The sequence below is a fragment of the Serinus canaria genome, chromosome 6 (assembly GCF_022539315.1).
Source record: "Serinus canaria isolate serCan28SL12 chromosome 6, serCan2020, whole genome shotgun sequence".
Taxonomy (NCBI): Eukaryota; Metazoa; Chordata; class Aves; order Passeriformes; family Fringillidae; genus Serinus; species Serinus canaria.
In genome coordinates, this window is record NC_066320.1 from 17,334,142 (window position 1) to 17,352,994 (window position 18,853).

The window sequence follows — 18,853 nt, forward strand, 5'->3', positions numbered from 1 at the left end:
ATTAAATCTAATACATCTAATACGTTATCTACATTGTTCTAGCACTTCAAAGATTGAAGCTTCAAAGCTCTCTGCTGCTGCAGTGCCAGAAATAGTAGGGCAGTAGAGCTGAAGCACCATGGTAATTTTTCTCTTTTAAATTACTTGATTTATGTCTTTTTTAAGGCATTATTAATTCTCTGAAATGAGGCAGCCTCATGCCAGACATAGGGACAGGGAATGAAGGATCAAGATATGCTGGTGCTGAGGTTAATGGGTGGCACCACAACACAGGTAAAAGAACCTGAGCTTCTTCAGGTACTAGAGAAAAGCATCCTAAATGAAAGATGAAGAGCTAAGATTTAAGATTATATTGTCCAGTCTTTCAAAGTCTCTCCATAGCTTCTCACGTCTAATTCTGTTGTAGTCAATGCTGCTGTTGTTTGCATATTGTTAAAGCTAGTTCTTGAGTTCTGACAGTGCCACAGTTACACCTTTGCTTGCAGAAGAGAGATATTCAAAGCTTCTGATCTTGATTCTGATGTTGACTGGTACTTTTACTTGAGAAAGACTCAGTCTCTTATTTTAGCACATCATTGAGGATGATATGTTTTCCCATCATTAACAACACACTTTACATGTAAGTAGTAAATTATCAGTATTTGTATTCCTCTGGAATCTGTATCTATAAACTTCTAGATCAGTAATGATTATGGAGCCTATGAGAAAACATCCAGAAAATAAGGTTGCTTTTATTTTAGAAACTGCAAACTGTAATGTAAGGACTTGCTAAAAACATTGAAGAGCAGTGGAGGGGAAATTAGGAAAGCAGTTTCTTAGTTAAGAGTCTTTAGTCACAGGTTGTAATCACTGGTAATCTTTCTGCTGTTTGGAGTTCAGTGCTCTTTCCAAAATAATAGTACTTAGTACAAATTCATGAAAAAATAATGTACTTGAACGTGTTTTCCAGAATCATATTATCTGTGTTATGCAAAGACTTATCCCTCCCATAAGAGCAGGAACACTTTAGTGCCTTCTACTTCTTTGCTTTCAATAGGAAACAAGAATATGCTGAGGTGCCCTGATTTTTTAACAGTGCAATTCTATTGTAGGTGAATGTTTCTAACTCCCAAAGAAGGCAAGAGGGACTGAGCACTGACATTCTGAATGGCAATCCAGTCAGCTCTATATTATCATTTCTCATACAAACAAGTAGCCTACTAATCAGAATTAGCTAATGATTTAAGAGAAATGAAATAAGATTTAATGCAAAAAACTCAAACAAGGTAAATATTAGATACTGCTGTACAAAGCCAAGAAGATGAGTGATTTAATACTAATTTAATTGATAATGAGATTAAGAGAAATACGTAAGAACCTACCTGTACAAGATGGACAGATGCCGCATCCAGAATAGTCTCTAATCTTCTATGGTTTTGCCCAATAATGGTTGTTTAGACCATAATAGTTGTAAATATAACATTAAACATATCCAGGTCTTGATTGGACTTCTGTTTCTTGGATTTTTCTCTCTTTCTGTTTCTTACCTTCTGTCTTCTCTCTTTCTTTCCCCCTTTCTCCCTTTCTTTCTCTTGCTTTGTTTGTATCTGTAACTAAGCACTGTGTGATCTGGCAAGTGGCTAAGCAAGTAAACAGTGAGGTTCCTTCTCTTACTTGCAAGCCAAACCTAGCAGCTCCTGGTTTGAAGTTGAGGGCAATGTCATGTCTGCTAAGGCTGTTTACACTCCTTCCCTTTTTTGTCTTTCTTTCTTTTTTCTTTTCTTTTTTTTTTTTTTCCTGGTAGTTCACTTGCCAGGTAATGAGAATCAGCTTTTAGGAAGTGGCTCAGTATAAACCTCCGGGTCTGTCAACTTACAAGGGCTCAATTGGATTACCTGACGCACACGGGAGCATTAGGTCTAAACCCCAAAGGCTGATGTCACTTTCAGCCCCCGGCCAATCCAGGGAGCAACAGCACAACCAAAGCAGAGACTGATGGTCTGAGGGGTGAGTGTGTCTTTTATGAGCAGCAAAATCCTTCAGACTCAATAAACAATGCTGATAAGATTTTGATGGGTCTACCTGGCAGGAAAATAAACCAACCAAAACCTGAAGGAAGGAAATTTGATAATTTCTTAATATTGTCTAGTCTGAAAATTTTTTGTTAATTACAGCAGCACGCAGCTATGCTCAGAGCAGGGAAGAGGGAGCTCTTGGGACACTGCAGGGCAACTGTGAGCTGGCTGTAAGAAAGTGAAGGGAAAATGAAACCTTAGTAAAACAGAAGAGTTCTACCGGACTTATTCAGTAAGCTCTTCCCATTAGTTATTCCTCCATTTTCCCCAGCTCTGTTTCTCTTTAATTCTATTTTTTTTAGTTTTTTTTATAAGTCCACAAATCTTCATTTAATTATTCTCCCTATATTTTGTCCCTGAACAATGGAATTTGCAAATGCATTTTCTTCTACCATCCTCATGGCTATGTCTCACAGATGATTGTAGTATAGATTTCCCTGTTCATGTCAAAATGAAAATCTTGGATTTCTTTCATTGCCTAACTGCATGCAATTAGTCATTTAAGTTCAACTTGGAAAAAAAAGAACAAACTAGCCTCATATTTCATTTTTTCTTTCTCAGTCATGGTGAATATTGCCACTGTTGTTCCTAGCTCACACTCTGGATTTCACATTCAGTTTGGTCAACCCTTCCAGTGTATGAGTGTTGATGTGTGCTTTTGAGGAAAATATACAAGCTATGGTCTTCTTTATCTGCCTTTAAAGAAAATTTATTCAGGTTTTCATCATCTCAATGGTTGTAAATCCTCTCTTTTGACACTTGGAAGTGCAGTGTTGCCTTATCCAAAATGTCACAGAAAACATCTATTTTGCTGAATTCTCCCACTGGGTGCATCAGCCATTGTTTCGTATCCTTCTCCAGTCCCTTTAGTTTGTAGCAGCAAAATAAAACTATTTTTTTATAAATTCTGGCTTGCTCCAGAAGTCATAAATCTGATCTGACAGGAAGTCTGACAGGACTGCAGGCAGGAATAAAAATAGAATGAAAGGTCTCACATCTGAGATGTCCCAAACAGAACATGTTGGAAAACCAGCATTTATTGATAAACATTACCAACTGTGCAAAAGAAACTATTTGTTGCCTTCTCCTGTGCTCATTAGACTGATACTGCTCTTCATATTTTGAATTTGTGGATCCAGATACCAACAGATCAGCAAAAAGGCTATTAATGAAAAAAATAAAATCTGAGCATTGATGCAGCTCAAGAAGCATTTTGCTTATTGTCTGATACAGCCACACTAGCAGGACAAAAGCAGCACAGAAATTTGTGACTGCTCCTTCCCCAGGTAATGAGTGGGGAGGAGATAGGAAGTTATTTTTAGTGGTGCATTTGTACCTACCAGATTTGATTGAAGTAGGTGTGTGTATAATGCTGTTTGCAGAGTTAACAGGGTGTGTGCCTTGTTGAATCATTTTGCTAGAAATAATGTATTGTGTGAACATGCTCCTGTTAAATCAGGTAGAAATGCTGATTTGATTAACTAATCCAAGTTCCTAAAGACTTTATTTTCTATTGCTTTAAGAAAAGACTTGATGATTCTTCTCATGAAAACATGCAATTGCAAACCTGTGGTAGCTCAGCTGGTGTAAGCAGCAGTTCCAGGTTTGTGAGATTCTTACCCATGGTTCTTTCTTCATTCTAAATAGTCATTAAAAGAAGCCATTTTAAAAAATCAGAACCTACTGATTTGAATCAAAGCAGTATTTCAGACTCATAAACTCAAAATATACAATATGAGAGCTTCAGCTGAATTCCTTCTGTTCATCCATCGAGTCCTCACTGTGTACAGGTGACTTGTATGTAATTGCAGCAAAGTTTATGTAACTAGATCACTATGAAAGAAGGTTAACAAGATGAAAGGCTATTTATCTCAGTGAAGGAACTGCTGGATGGAGGCTTAGGATCTCCCTTATGTTCCTCCCAGCTTTCTGAGAACTGGCAATGGCTAGAATCCAATTATTCTCTGACATTAATGCCTTTTTATCCCACAGAAGCTGAAGTGTGGGAAGCTCTTAAAGTTTACATAAAGGTGAAGATTACTATTTACTTCTCAGTTGATGGTGGTACAAGCAAGCTGCCAAAACTACAACCATAGCTTGGGCCTGTGGTTTCTGTTAAACAGAATTGCTTCTGTTAAGTTTTAACTAGTTTTACTTTGGGGTCCCATGGAATGGATCATGGACTGCTTGAGCTGTCAGAGCTTGGACTTTCAGATAAATCAGGGAATCCCCCTTTTTGTTTTGGATCTTCTTAAGTCATACAAGAGGACTTTACCACTTCTGATAGTGCACTTCCATGCTTCATTCCTATGTCTACTAGATGTGCAAGTAAAGCTTATTTTCCATCATGGTTTCTAAGAAGATGGTCCAGTCATCTATATTTAGCTTAGCAAAGTAATACAGGGAGGTGAGTTTATGCTCTTGTTCTGGTCTTTGCTGTCAGGGGTGTTTCACAGCAGTATCTTTGGGGGAATTACATCTGATTTGTGTAACCCTAAACTCAATTTAAAAAAAAAAAAAAAAAAAAGCAAGAGGCCAGTATCTGAACAGCTTGTTTCCCTTTAAAAAATAATTCCTAACATAATTTAAAAAATACCACTAGACTGGGAGTGGAGGTGTATTGGAGCTTGTTTCTAAGTTTGTGTTTGAAGAGTGCAGGAAGGCAGCATAACTCTTATTGCCACTCATGACTGCAACCAGTTTTCCTTAAGAAAATTGTCCTTAGCTGGCAAAGTCTGGCTCAAACCTCTGGGAGTTTCTAAATCTTTAGAAAGTTCTATGAATGGATGAGACCCAATTAAAATACCACCTATAGTTCAGTATGTTTAATTTGCTTTTGCTTCTTACACTGCTTTTGAGATGTGATGTGAGGTAAGAAAACATTATTGAACAAATAGCTCCTGTTTGTGACACCTGATTACAGCCCTGCTGATCCCAGAAGTAATTCAATGGGAGGCCAGTACTCCTATGATACATCCTCCAATGCATCCCTCTAGGATACAAGAAGAGAGGCTGTGAAGTGATTACTGTTTAATGCCAAATGCTCTCAGACTGTAATGGAACCACTTTCTAAATTACAAAAGTACATTCAAACCATTAATCTGAGGAAAGAAAGACTGAAATTCTAAAGGTTTCTGGGATATGGGATATAGTTCCATGTATATAATCAATGCATAGTTTCATGAAAAATAGCCATTTTACCCAGCAAGGACATGGACACTGGTGATAAGGGGGGAAAAAAATTCTCTCTTTTGCAACAGAGATTTTCTATATTTTATGCTCTTTGTTACTACAATGAAGCCTGTGTACATTAACATATACTTGGGTATATCATTATATATATATATGTTCTCTGTTAATGTCAGTGTGTAAAAATATGAGGTATGTGACCCCATAAACACTGTTTTCCAACAGTTCACCTACACATGCCTCCACAAACAATTTCCAGTTGGCTGAATATGTCTAAGGATTGCAGACACTTTGCTGCCTATTTACTCAGTGCAACAATTAATACAAATTGTCTGTACATGAAATTATGGCAGCTGAAGAAGAACTTTTCAGGAACAACAAAGAAGCGGTTAATAGCATTAATGGTATTTGAGAGAACAAAATTTCTGACTAGATGTGCAGAAATGTCTGAGCTTCAGTATCAGCCGTGAGCATGGCCCCACCTTCCCATTCCCGCTGTAACCTGTTGCAGGGTGCCCCATGGTGGCTGCTTGCCTCCTCTTACATTTGCTCAAGCCAGCAAGTGCCCATTCAGTTTGGTTACTAATAAAGAAAAATATTTGCTCCAGTTCATCATTATTTGCTAATAGTCAGAATCCAAGTGTATAACTCCATTTTGCAACTACTGCCTGTTTCTAGTTCCGTTTAAAGAGGGAATACAGGTCACTCTAGTTGTTACTTGCAGTTGTTTCATAGTGCTTTGCAAGACAATTAATTTTTAAAATCTAGCTGTTACAATATTTCTTTCATTAGATTATTTCCAATCTTAAAAGGAAACATTTTAACATCAGCTGTATTCATCGGCAATTAGTATGTGTGATTTTTTTGTACACCTTTCCAGGCTGTAATATGTCTATTAATTTGGGGTTTGCTAGCAAATTTGCATTTCACTTTCTTCTGTGAAATGCAGCTTCTTTGTCACAACCAATGATGAAAAAAATGTTTCAGAAAGATATTATTACTAAAAATGCTTTATTTATTTATATTTGCATTACTTCCGGAATTTTCTAAAAACCTCTCATAATTGGTATTGCCTTTCCACCTATATCTTGCTCAGCAAACAATATTTATCAATGTGTTTGCACAAGAGGATATGGATTTAGATCCTGGCTGTGGCTTCTCAAGCCCAAGCTTGGAAAGGCTGGTCCCCTGAGTACCCCCAACTCCTGTTGATCTCCTCTTGACCAAGTGGCTCTTTCAAACACCTTCCCTTTGACTGAGAGGATGTTCACTGCAGTCCCACTCAGCTGAGTTACTTTGTGTATTATGCTAATCCATTCTGGTGCAAATATAAATCACTGTTCTTTATTATTAATGCTTTGTGAACAAAACTGAATACTCCTTCAAATAACATTTCTACACATTATTTTATGTTACAGAATCTCGTTTCTGACATTCCGATTTTTGTACATCAAAATTTGTGTCATATATTCAGATCTATTTCCTTGTCTCCAAAGATTTGAGTCTGAATTTTTTGCTTTGGAATTTATAAACATCAATATGCGAAATGTTGTTTACTACCCCGAGTATGGTAATTGACAAGTTAATGAAAATATTAAAAAAAGACAGAACTACATTTTGGATGTAATTTCATGACTGCTGAATCCAAACATTTTAATGTTCATAAACCTACTTGTATACCAGTGCAGGGGAGTGAGAAAGTTTGCAGTATTTTGACATAATTCAGATTTTACTGACACTTTTTAAATCCAAATATTTATTAAACCCTCAACAACTACTTAATTTAAACCAGCAGTCCAAATCCAAGACTATTGCTGCATAAACACTGAAACTGAGGAGCTAAGAGAGTAATTAAAAATTGCATGTAGGCAGAGGTTGATTTTCATGCCCTAGATTGTTCACCAATTCAATTTTGGAGTTTTTATTACAAAACAAACCTGCTCACCAAATTCTTCTCATATATAAAATTTCATATTTATTTTAAAAAGGAAGATTCAAGTTCTGAGGTTGGTGATTCCCAATATTTTTCCAAAGAGACCCTTACCACCTTTCAGCTTTTCTCACTATTTACTATATCCCTTGTCAAACCCATCACCAAAACTTCTGTCAGATTTATGTCCTTCTGGGGCCTCAGCAGGACCAGTCCTTGCTGGAAAGACTTGACCCCTGCAGGTAGCCACTCTTTTTTCCACAGTCTTCTCTCTTTATATTGTTCTCCAAAACTTTTTCTCCTTTCTGCTACCGATTCTCTATGAAGAAATATGAATCTTCTGTCTGTTGTCTGTATGTCCTGTCCTAATGAATTCATACTCCTGCTCTCTACTGTATTCTTCTGATCTGTTGAGCGGTCCAGAGAAAAAATGGTGACTTTGTTGTAGCCGGTTTCAAAATACCCGGTTACTATCAAGGTTATCAGGAATTTAGTTTTGTATTTTCTTGGATATCAGTCAGGACAATCCAGAAAACAGTTTTCACCCAGACATATTTAATAGATGAGTTTATAATGTAGCCATAATGTTTATAAGAAAATACTTCTGCAATGCTTGAAAACAATACTATAGTGATGATCAATGACATTCTCAAAGTTTCATTTTTTTTATATAGGGACTTATTTCAAAAATTGGTTATACACACAATCAAAGGAACTTTTTGTTCTTACTTGAAGAGTTACTATTTTGATGTCTTGCAAATTTTCCATACCATACAGGAACTTTATAGCTTATCTTCATGTTATCTTTATTTTTAAAACAATATACTGGTAAACACAAAATTTATGGAATGAAATTCTTCCTGTCAGAGTTTTTATTCATGCTACCTTTACATATTTTCCAGTCTCTACTATCATGCTTTACAACACCAATCTGATCTTTTTGTATAATTTCTCCATCATTATTTCTGTTCTTATCAGCTTTACATTCAAGATGCCAATAGATGCTGATTGTATACAAGGTTGTAAGGACTGGTTTTAAAAAGTCATTCAAAAATATATCTCTTTCTAAAAGCATTAACTTTGTAAACTATAAAATCTTAAGAAGAGTTTGATTATACCTTAAAGGGAAAAATGTGACAAACGTGGATCCTCAGCAAAACACCATATCATAAAGGGACTGTTGTCCTTCACTTGCAAATCTCAGTGCAATTTTACATCAGATGGGATGATCCAGAACAATGACTCTCCCAAAATCATTTGGATAACATCAGTTCTGCAAGGCCATGGGACTTGCTGCAAATAACTGACCTGGCTGAACATGATGTCACCTCACCTGTTGCTTACTGAGAAGAGACCAGAGGTTAACACTGGAAGTCAATGTGCCAACACAAATAAACATCTGAAGGTGCCAAGACCTCAATCAGCCCCAGTCTGCAGGCTGTTTTAATTACCTGGCCAAGATGAATATGATCTATCCAGATAAAGTTTTGCTGTGGTGTACTTTGGGCATTCAGATTGCCCCTTGTGCCTTCTGAGCTTTGCTGTTGGCAGATGTAAACATGGAAGGGAATTAAGTGTCTGGGGCTGATCTAACACACTGCAATAAGAAAAAGCCTTGGAGCTAACAGCTGGTTAATTCTGTTGGGGGAATGTCCCAAGGAAATGATCAGAGGTAATGTGGGAGGGGTGTCTTAGACAGAGCCCAGAGGCACCTAAGGAGGACTGGTGGCAGAGTCTGAGCACTAGTTTTTGTTTTGTTGGGGTTTTTCATGTGTAGATATAAAGGGGGCATCATATATCTGCCTGTGGAAATCTATAGAAGAACCACTTTAACACATAGAAAGAAATTGCTTAAATTAAGTGAGAATTCTAAGGGCAGCATGCAGTAATCTCACCAAAATGGGTGTATGAATAGTGTATGGACAGAATTATGGAGGTGAAACTTCTAACACCAAGATAGTGGGCAAAACAGGAATTTTCTAAAGCACTGCCTTAGCATGTAAAAGTCTATACTTATTAAAGAGGGATAAAAGCTGTTATCAACAAAAATCTTGATAGATTGGCATCTTCAAAAATGTGACACAGGCCACATGTTTGACAGTGAATTAAATGTGAAATGTCCTTTTCACATTTAATTCACTGTCAAACATGTGCCTAACTGGCAGATTGTATGTATTTTTAAATACTGCTCATAGGTCCTTTTTTTTGCAGTAAAAATATACAGAGGCTTGCTGCAGCTTGCTGAGTGGCCTCCTTTTGTCTCTAAGCAAGGACCTTACCGAAGAAAAGGAAAAACAAAATAAACAAACAACACCCTTCCCCCGCCAATGATATACCAAGGAAAATATTTAAAGGCTAAGGAGCAAAACCATGTCAGGTGCCAGAAACCAAAGGCAATGGTATGAAAAAGTCAAGAGAATTCCCCTAAAGATTTAGAGGAAAACCTACACCAAAACATACAGAGAACAAGATATCTGAGAAGCCCAATAATGAGGTAAAGCACTGCCATGCCAGGCTTGCAGCGGGAAGCCGGGAGCTGCCAAGGCCTGAACGGTGTCGGCGAGCAGCACCCATGCCAGGGTGCGAGGGAGGGTGCCAGCGCACTGGCACGGAGCGCCAGGGCAAAGGCCTGAAAGCATGCAAATATTTCATCAAAACCCCAGCAGGAGGAGAGCTCTGGCTACCGGGAGTAATCCAGGAAAGGAACTGCTCCAGGGAAAGGGCGCGGAGGAGGCAGAGCGGCGCTGCTTCCCAGCAGGGATGCGCGGAGCCGGGGCGCCAAAGCCCCGCAGGGACGCAGTGGGAGCCAGGCGGGCCGGGAGCGGTGGGGACCGGAGGCAGCGGGAACCGGGCGGGCCGGAGGCGGCGGGGCCGGGCCCCGGGCGGGCGGGCGGCGGAGCGAGGCAGAGCCGAGCCGGGCGGGGCGAGCGCAGGGGCGGCGCAGCCGCAGCCGCGGCGGGCGGAGCGCGGAGCCTGTGCGAGGCCCGGACCCGGCTCATTACTCAGCGGCCGAGGCCGGAGGCGGTGGTCGGTGAGTGGGGCCGGGGGCAGCCTTCGGGAGCGGCGGCGGGCGGAGGGGAGCGGGGTGGTGGTGCAGTCCCGGGGCGGGCGGGACAGCGGCCGCGCCGCGGGGCCCGGGCCGGGCCGGGCGGTTTTGTTTACGTTTCGACGGGCGGGAAGGGAGCCGGGGCCGGCTGTGCCCTTGCCCGGGGGCGGGCGGCGGTGCGGGGCGCTCCGGCCCGGTGACTTCCGTGCCCGCTGGAGGCCGGGGGTCGGGAGACGTGCGGTTGGATAATGGCGGGGACCTCTTTGTTGGTGTGGCAGGAGGGGCAGGAGGCTCGGCGCGGGGCTCCTCCTCCTCCTTCTCCCTGGAGCAGGGGCACCCGGCAGGCCGGGCTGGCCACTCCGTCTTCGGGGAAGGAGCGTTATAGGGCGGGGTGGTGGGAATGCAGCCCTAGCGTGACCTTGTTCTTAAAAATGCCTCTTAAAGCAAAAAACACTTCTCTGGGATAATGTAACTGCTCTAGATACACGGGCTAGAGGTGACCGGCAATGTCTTTGATTCGTTTGCCTCTTAATTCTTAAATTTCTTTCAAAGGGGGTGAGCTGTCTCTTTGCAGTATTTCTTTTGCTTTTGATTTCTGTGTATATCCAGCTTTCCTTCCTGTTTCTTTATGCCTTTCTGACTGGAGCAGTTCCATCAGTGAAGTTTGACCTGAGCTGCTTTAATAACCTACAAAAACAAATTCCACTTGATTATTTGTATCACTTCCTAGCTACAATAATGGTTTTGCACATATGGTGTGGTGTTGAATCTCACTGTTGTACAGAGCAGTCTTGCTGAAGGCTTTCAGGCAATCGACAAATCCCACAGCCTTTGGCCTATCTGATAATACAAACACAAAGGGTGTTATGCTTGTTCGGGGATGGAAAGTATTACTTGCCCTAGGGCATGTGCATGTGGAATTGAGCAAGCCTACTCATTGTAGCTGGGTTTTACTTACAGATGTGGAGACTTTACAGGTGTGGAGATGCTATTGCAGGTCAGGTGAGACCTGGTCTCTGTTCTGAAGGTGCCAACAAATACACTTCCAGGGCAGAATAGTAACTGACGTGCGTCAGGACGTGTCTGCGGGTATATCCATGTGTTAGATAACTTGGAAATGGTTTAAACTGTAACGTGAAATGAATCTGGGCCAAACTTATTTAAGGATGCTGTCAAAGTGATTTTACTGACTTAAGTGTTCCTTGTGTATAATGAAGGGAAGCTCTTGATTCTTCTAATTGTAGCTAATAAAAATGTTGAATTTCAAATAGTCCCCTGCTTTGATCTCGGTCTCTTGGCACAGCCATCTTCCCTTTTCACCCCACTTGATTCAAAGATGAGTATTACAGGCTAGTTTGACAGTAGGATCCATAACATGGGATGCCAGGGCAGGGACCAGACACATTGCAGACTGCCTGCAGATCTTAATGGTTTTCAAGGCTAGCTGGCAAAAAGTGTGATAGGAGTAGAGAAATAGAGAAGTATCTGCTGAACCAAAACTAATGGCAGAGGATGTACAACGTTGTACTCTGAAACAAAGCATTTTAATGTCTTCCCCTGCAAAAGTTCCCAAGGTTTCTGGACCAGTGGCTTGCATGAGCTTTCAATGTAATCTTGTAGGCTGCCATATACTTCATGGAGGCTTCTAAGTCAGAAGTATTAGTAAGGTGATCACAGAGGGTTCCAAGTCCTGTAGTATTTGAACTGTGCATTCTAGGCAGAAATAAAGTTGCCTGTTGTGTGTGTATTTTGTATTTTTACTTTTAACCCTTGGTTATTAGGTGTGCAGGCGTAGCCTTCTTTGCAAATGCGTTTTGCAAAGAAGAAAGAATAAAGAATAAATGTTTCAAGGTGGTAACAACTGAACTTATTTTCTGCCTGTTATTTACCTGATATGACTATTTACTATATATATGTTTTGGGTTTTTTTCATCCTTTCTCAGCTGCCTAATTGTTTAAAAGATGCATGGAAACTACACATTTAGCTTCTCATTTTTAAAGATTCATCCAGCATTCTGGACAAATACATATGTCCTTTTTAATAGTCTCCTGAAAAGTATGGTGTGCTATTTCTTAACCTTCATTTTCCACCCTCCCAATCCCCATCCTTAGCAACGAAAGAGCTCTCTATGTATAGAGTTTTACTGTAGTTGTTATTTTCAATATGTATAGTGGCCCACTTTGGAAATTAGACTAATCTTGTTTTGAGCCTGCTTTTTTTTTTTTTAAATAAAGGCTAAATGTTTACTGCTGTAAATGGTCCCTTTAAGAAACCCCTTAGTCCTTAATTCAAAACCTGCAGAAACAGGCTTCCGTTTATGTTACGGAAAGATCTCTTGGCATTTGAAAGCTCTTTAAAAATCCAGTTGAACCTACTTATGTTGCTTGCCTGCTGTGAAATTCACCACAGTTTTGCCATGGACTCTGAAATATGTTTAAAGGTATTCTTGTGTGTGAAGAGATAATGATCTTGGTGTACCAAGCTTATAATTAACAGCTACGCATTTCTCCTTAACTTTAAATGATTTTTTAAGTTATTAAGGACTAATTCTTGATTCTTTTTCTGTTCAAATTGATTGCCCGTAAGCTTGATACTAAAACTATTGTTGCCCATACTGTCATTTTTATTGTTGGATAAATGCTACTTGATATGTGAACAGATGGGATGCTTATTAATCATTCTTAGCTGAATATTGCAGACTAATGGTAAAATGAGGACTGGCAGAAAAATATACTTCAGCTCAATGGTCACTTGTGTTGGTAACAAAGCAAGTACTGTATACGAGCTCATTTGTGTGTACACTTAGACCAAAAGGGCACACATTGATTCTACAGTGCTACTGGACAGCCTGTTTGCTGTAATTACTGATATTTGAGTGTTAAAGAAAAAAAAGACAAGCACACAACTCTGACAACCTTCCATTACTTTACTGATGCTATACTAAGAATTTTTGGATTTTATATATATATATATATATATATATATATATATAAATAAACTGTGCAGGAAAATGTCTTAACACATTATTTATTTTTTGACCTGTGAACTATTGTAGTCTGTATCCATTCAAGCATTTCCCTTTCTCCTTATCTGCTGAACAAAAGTTGAAATGTCTGGTGTTTTGATATTTGTGAAATAAGAATGATGAATAGGGGGTATCCTGGAATCTCAAGAGTCATGGCATTGCCCAGGTTTATAAAATGAAAGTGATTCTTCAGCTATTGGTTGCTGGCAGAAGAAGAGCTGGGGCTCCTGCTGGGCAGGAGTCAGCACTGTGTCCCTGTAGCCCTGAAGGGTAATTACTGCCAGGGCTGCAAGGGGCAAGGCCAGAGCAGCAGGTGCCTGGGAGGAACTGTTCTCGGCTGTGACACTCCCCTGAAGGGCTGCTGGGGTCTCACACACCCTCATTCACACCCTACTGTGGGAGAGACCCATGGAGGAATCCAGCCCTGGGTTCTGCAGGTGGGTGGGGGCTTGAATACCAGAGGGGGCACAAAGGACTGGACATGAGGAGAACATAATTGCTGCATTTTCACTGCTGCATTTTGCCAGCTTTAAGCAAGGGGTTAGCGAGGTGATGGAGCCACTTGCCCCTCTGAATGAGTCAATGGCTGCAAGACATAGAAATGGAAGTTTCAGCAGGTTATAAGGGAATTAATGTATTAGTGTAGGAGTCAGCCCCTCTTAGGGATCAAGAGCTCAGAAAGGCCATGAAGTCTTGACCCATGCAGACTTTAGACTCAACAAGGTCCAGAGCAGCCTGAGGGGAATACAAATTTGAAGTTCTACTTGTTTTGTAGATGATCTACAGAGGTTGCTTCCAAGCCATATTCTAATTCTACTCTTTATGGATTTTAAATCTTCTATTTTCCAAGTAGCTTGCGGAAATTGGCAAAACAAAAGCACGGTGATTTAGGTAAACCAGGTTGCTCAGGACTGTCTAAAGTTCTGAAAGGAAGAGTGATGAGTTGTGATAAACATCTTAGTTCAAGTCTGATGGAGTCAATATGGATTTTTCTGCCCTGCATTGAACTTTGCTACTGCCTAGGTGAGAAGTGCTTCCAGGCTAGCATAAAGGCGTTTATGGTACCTGTCAAGCCTGTGATCACTAAGATGAACTTAAAAGCCCATCTCCAAAGAAACAGGTGGTCACCAGCCTGGTAGCCAGCTGAAGTTAGTCCAGGTCTTGCTTTCTGTGTTGGAGGAACAAGTTGGCAGCTGCTGCTGCAGGGCTTTGATCTGCTGGGTGGGTGATGGTTACTATTGCTTATCTGGAGTGTGGTTATCCCAGCAAGTGGCTTCATGGAGCAAACCATCTCTGAGTTCCATCTGGTCACAGTAGCAGTCCATGACTGCAGAGGGGTGGCAGGACTAATGGCAGCTGGAAGAAAGTAGATCCATAAATCTCTCTTTAATGCTTCTGCTGCCTTGAGAAGATGTCCCGCATCTCATTTGTTTCTGTAAGTTCTTACATATTTATCTATTTAGCAAAACCAACCAGAGATCTTGGTGAAAGTGAGGTGAGCAATACAGACAGTTACAACCCAGTGTTTTGTATCTTAACAAAGCAGCTGTCCTGATATGAACCTGTAGTATTTTAACACGTGAATGCAGCTGCTTATGTGTGACTCTTGAGAGAATTGTGTAGGAAATCTGGTGTTAGGGATGGCACATGTTTGAGAATCCTAGATGTATTCTTTAGTAGTTTTAACACCTAAGATGATGTTGGAGTAAGTACGAGTCACAATGCTTACTAGCAGTACCATGTAAAAACACAAAGTTTTGAAGATGCAATCCTCATGTTAAGTTTTACTATGGAAACAATAAAAATGTATGCCATGGCTGACATGCCAACTTGCAAAAATTTGGATTGGTCGTTGTGTTTTGCGTGGTGACAAACATCCTGGTCACCTTCACAGAAGAGGAGTAACATGATAAGCTAAAAAGGTTTATTAGAAAGGTGTGGGCTAGGTTCACTTGTTTAATTTGATGCCAAGTAGTAAATACTTGGGAGACACACAGTAGAGGAAGGTCCTTGTGCACGGCAGTGGCTCATTTAATGAGCAGTGAAGCCTTCCAGCAGTGGGTGACTTTTATTTGCGCAGTTGCAGCAGTACAAAACTCATCCTTGTTGAACAATAGACAGAGTTTCTTTTGCTTTTTCTTTTTTTTTTAAATGACAAGGTTCTTGTGCCACTTAAGTGTCAAGACAGTGGAAGAAAAAAGACAGTTCAGTTTATAATAAGATTATATTGGACATAAAAAGGTTTTGTTAATGCTAGCATGGCATTGTGGGAAAAACACAAAACCTTGATGTGATGAGGATACTTTATTCTCCCCCTATTTTAGTTTATTTGAAATTCTTTCTTAGTGTTCTTCAGAAAATTTCTCATCACAACTTGTTGTAGGTTTATCCATCAGCACTAGTGTACGGTGCACAGCAGTGCTTCTGAAGGCTTATTTAATGTTCTTATTAAAGAATGGAAATTCTCTGGCTCTTCCTATTTTTGGGAACTTCTGCCATATGCTAAGGCATATTTCTTTCTAATTTGGGTCAGCTGGCCTAGTTTTGTGCCCTCCCAGGATCTTGCCCACACCCAGCCCCTTGATGAGGGGAATGTTGGAGAGCTGATGCTTCCAGCTCTGCTCAGCAAGAGCCAGAACTCTGTTGTGTTATCAACCCCTTTATAACTCCCAGTGCAGAGCTACAAAGCTGCTGTGTGAAAGGAGCTCCAGCTCAGCCAGGCCCAGTACAAGCTGTTAGCACAGAGGTGTTCAATCCCTCCTGACCGGGCAGCCTTGGCCAGCGGCGTGTCCGTCTCGGCGCTGGCTGGCATTGCCTCTGCTGGACATGGAGGAAGCTTCTGGCGGCTTCTCTCAGAACCACCCCTGTAGTCCCCCTGCTACCAAGACCTGGCTATGTAAACCCCATACGCTGGGGCAGAGCTTTAGGCACTACTGATGTCTAAGAGAAATGGGACAACAGAACAGACTATTGCTATTAGTAATTATTGGTGTAGTTTCCTAAAGTAGTTGCTTTATTTAGAAATCTGCTGCCTTCCTTCCCACCCCACTCCCAAGAAATTATTGTGCGAAATATTGTATTGTGTTACAATCTCTGAAGGAATTCTTAGTGCTGAAATTGTCATGTGTTGGAGATTTTTGTTCCAGTCTAAAGCTCTTATTATAGAGGTATTTTATGCCAAATACTTTAGACAGGATTTCATAGCACATTAATCTGCTTGTATTTCACAGATAAATGCATGAATTAACAAAAGTAGCACATTCATAATTGGATTCTAAGTTTTCATAGCTGGGATTAGAAGTTTAAATTAATGTAGTTTTAAAACATTCCAAAAACTTTTTTCCCAGCTGTTACCCAAATCCTTCCTTCCTCTAATGTTCTATAGCTATTGTCCTCTTGATCACTGATATTTAATTACTATTTTAGACCACTTGGTATCTTTTGTTTGCTGTTGTCCTTTAAAACAATTAAAAAATCCCCTTTTTTTTTTTTTCCTGAAACTTTAGGTTTTGTATGCTTTTTTTTTCCCTGCAAAAGGAGGTTAAAGAACAAGTATTTCTTCCCACTCCAGGATTACTCTCAGGGTAGGATTCTGCTTCTAAACTTCTGCAGATCTCATTGAAGCACTCTGAATTATATTCACTGGTTTATTTTGCTGATGGTTTGTCTCTGTGTTGTTTTGGCAGTGGTCATTGGATGTGCAGAGAGCTACCATGTGAGCTGCCAGGCTCTTCTTTGTGGAAGGGTGGGAGCTAACGCTGCCTTAGGCAGTCAGCTGAAACAGTGTTGTGCCCAGATAGTAATTTATTCTTTTCTTGTCAATTGCAAGTTATACATGGTTACAGTTTTTCAGGTACCTGAGTAAGCTGAATGGGCCAGGACACACGATTGTGTGAAAAAGGAGCTACATAAGACAACATGGAATGGCATTCTCTAGAATGCAGTGGTTTCACTCATGGTTTAGGCATGATTATGAGTAAACATGTTTTCAAGGTCCAGCAGCAGGCACTTAGATTGCACTTCTGACAGTTAAATCAGATGCTTAAAATAGAACAGTTTGTTGAACTGTTGTTTTACTGAATTTTCACTGATTTCAGATTTTAAGAGCAATATTTACAAAAAACCAAAACAAATTAAATTTACAAATAGTGCCCTGCAATAAACCTGAATATTTTAAGCTTTGAAAAACATGTATACCTTGATTTTCTCCCCATTTACCATTCTTTTCTATAATCTTTTATTTGAAAAAGGATTAAGGAATTGGAAGATCCTTGTCTTATCCTATTATTTCTGAAAAGGAGAATTTTGCTAAGAATAGTCTTTTAAACTGTTGTCATAACAGCTTCTTTACCAGAATGTAGAATTACACAAGTTTTCTTTTTTTGAAGCTATTGTGGTTTATGATTTCTGTGACAAAACTGACCTGGAAGACACAACATCTTATATTATCATATATTATGATAATAGGGTTTGTCATGGAACCAATCTGTAGTGGAGCTTCATATGACATTACACTGAAGAAGCTGTAGAGATGCTCTCCTATCAAATGTAGCACAGCAGAGGTTGCAGAGTGATATTTTTTCTGTAGATACAGCACTACTCATTCTGATAATGCTTGTTCTAGAAAAATGCTACCTAATAAATTTTTTCATGTTTAATTAAAGTCACTGTTCAGGAGTCAATAAAAAAAAGTCAAGAGGAAAGGTTGGATGAGAATCCTCATCATTAGAAATGCCAGTTTTCAGGCTGCTGAGTATTGCATGCTGCAGCCTGCCTCATTTACAGCCTCCTGGCATTTGAATCTAAAACCTTTTTTAAAGGGAATGGAAAATACTTTTCTAAAACAGTCTCTGCTGATGTCTAATGACTTAATAAAACAAGAATATTTAAGAATATATGAACTCTGCAGTGTATTCTATTACAAATACACCATTTCACTGTACAACCTCCTATGTTAAGCTTTGTGCCACATGTAGCCTTATCACAAAATGCAGTCCCCTGGAAAACTTGTAATACAGAATACCATTTTGCAGCAGAGTGGCACTGTAGGAAACTAGCTTAGAAGTGACCTGTAACTTGGTAAGAATTAGTTAAGTGATGTTGGCCACAGGTGAGGGTTTTCCAGAGAGTGTGCTCTGGTATTTCAGAGCAGCTGTGTTGTAGGAGTTGACTGTGAGATGTGCTGGGAAGTTGTAAGTGTTGCTGTCTTGCTGCTGATTTGGATCGCCAGGACTGTGTCTATCACCAAAATCAACTTGAATGCCTCAGATGAAGTTTGGGTAATTCTTAAGCTTTTTAACTCTTAGTGCAACTTTCAGGAGGTTTAAGTATTTATGGTGGTTTCTTTCTCTAGAGATAGCTTCATGTTTAGATTATGTACCTTTAAAGATATTATATTTCAGAAACCTGGAAATCTGGATAGCACTTGGTGTTTAATAATCACAGATGATGAAGAAATGTGAGGTTTCATTTCCCTGTCACAAACAGGCAGGCTCTCCTTGCTTAGAGGGAAGAGGGAAATGTCTGAAGGAATGGTGGATAAGCAAGCACAAATTTTCACCTTTTCATGGAGCTGATAGCATGTGTTCACTTGTGCATCTTTCTTTCC

At 40.0% G+C, this 18,853-nt stretch overlaps 1 protein-coding gene across 2 annotated transcripts in view; it reads left to right on the forward strand.

The window, feature by feature from the left end:
- The first annotated feature begins 10,104 nt into the window (after positions 1–10,104).
- MAPK8 (mitogen-activated protein kinase 8) overlaps positions 10,105–18,853 on the forward strand; it is a 33,464-nt gene continuing 24,715 nt past the window's right edge. For both annotated transcript variants that reach the window (XM_030241078.2, XM_030241080.2), the window contains exon 1: positions 10,105–10,204. The gene's annotated coding sequence lies outside the window, so the exon portion shown is untranslated. The remainder of the gene's footprint in view (positions 10,205–18,853) is intronic.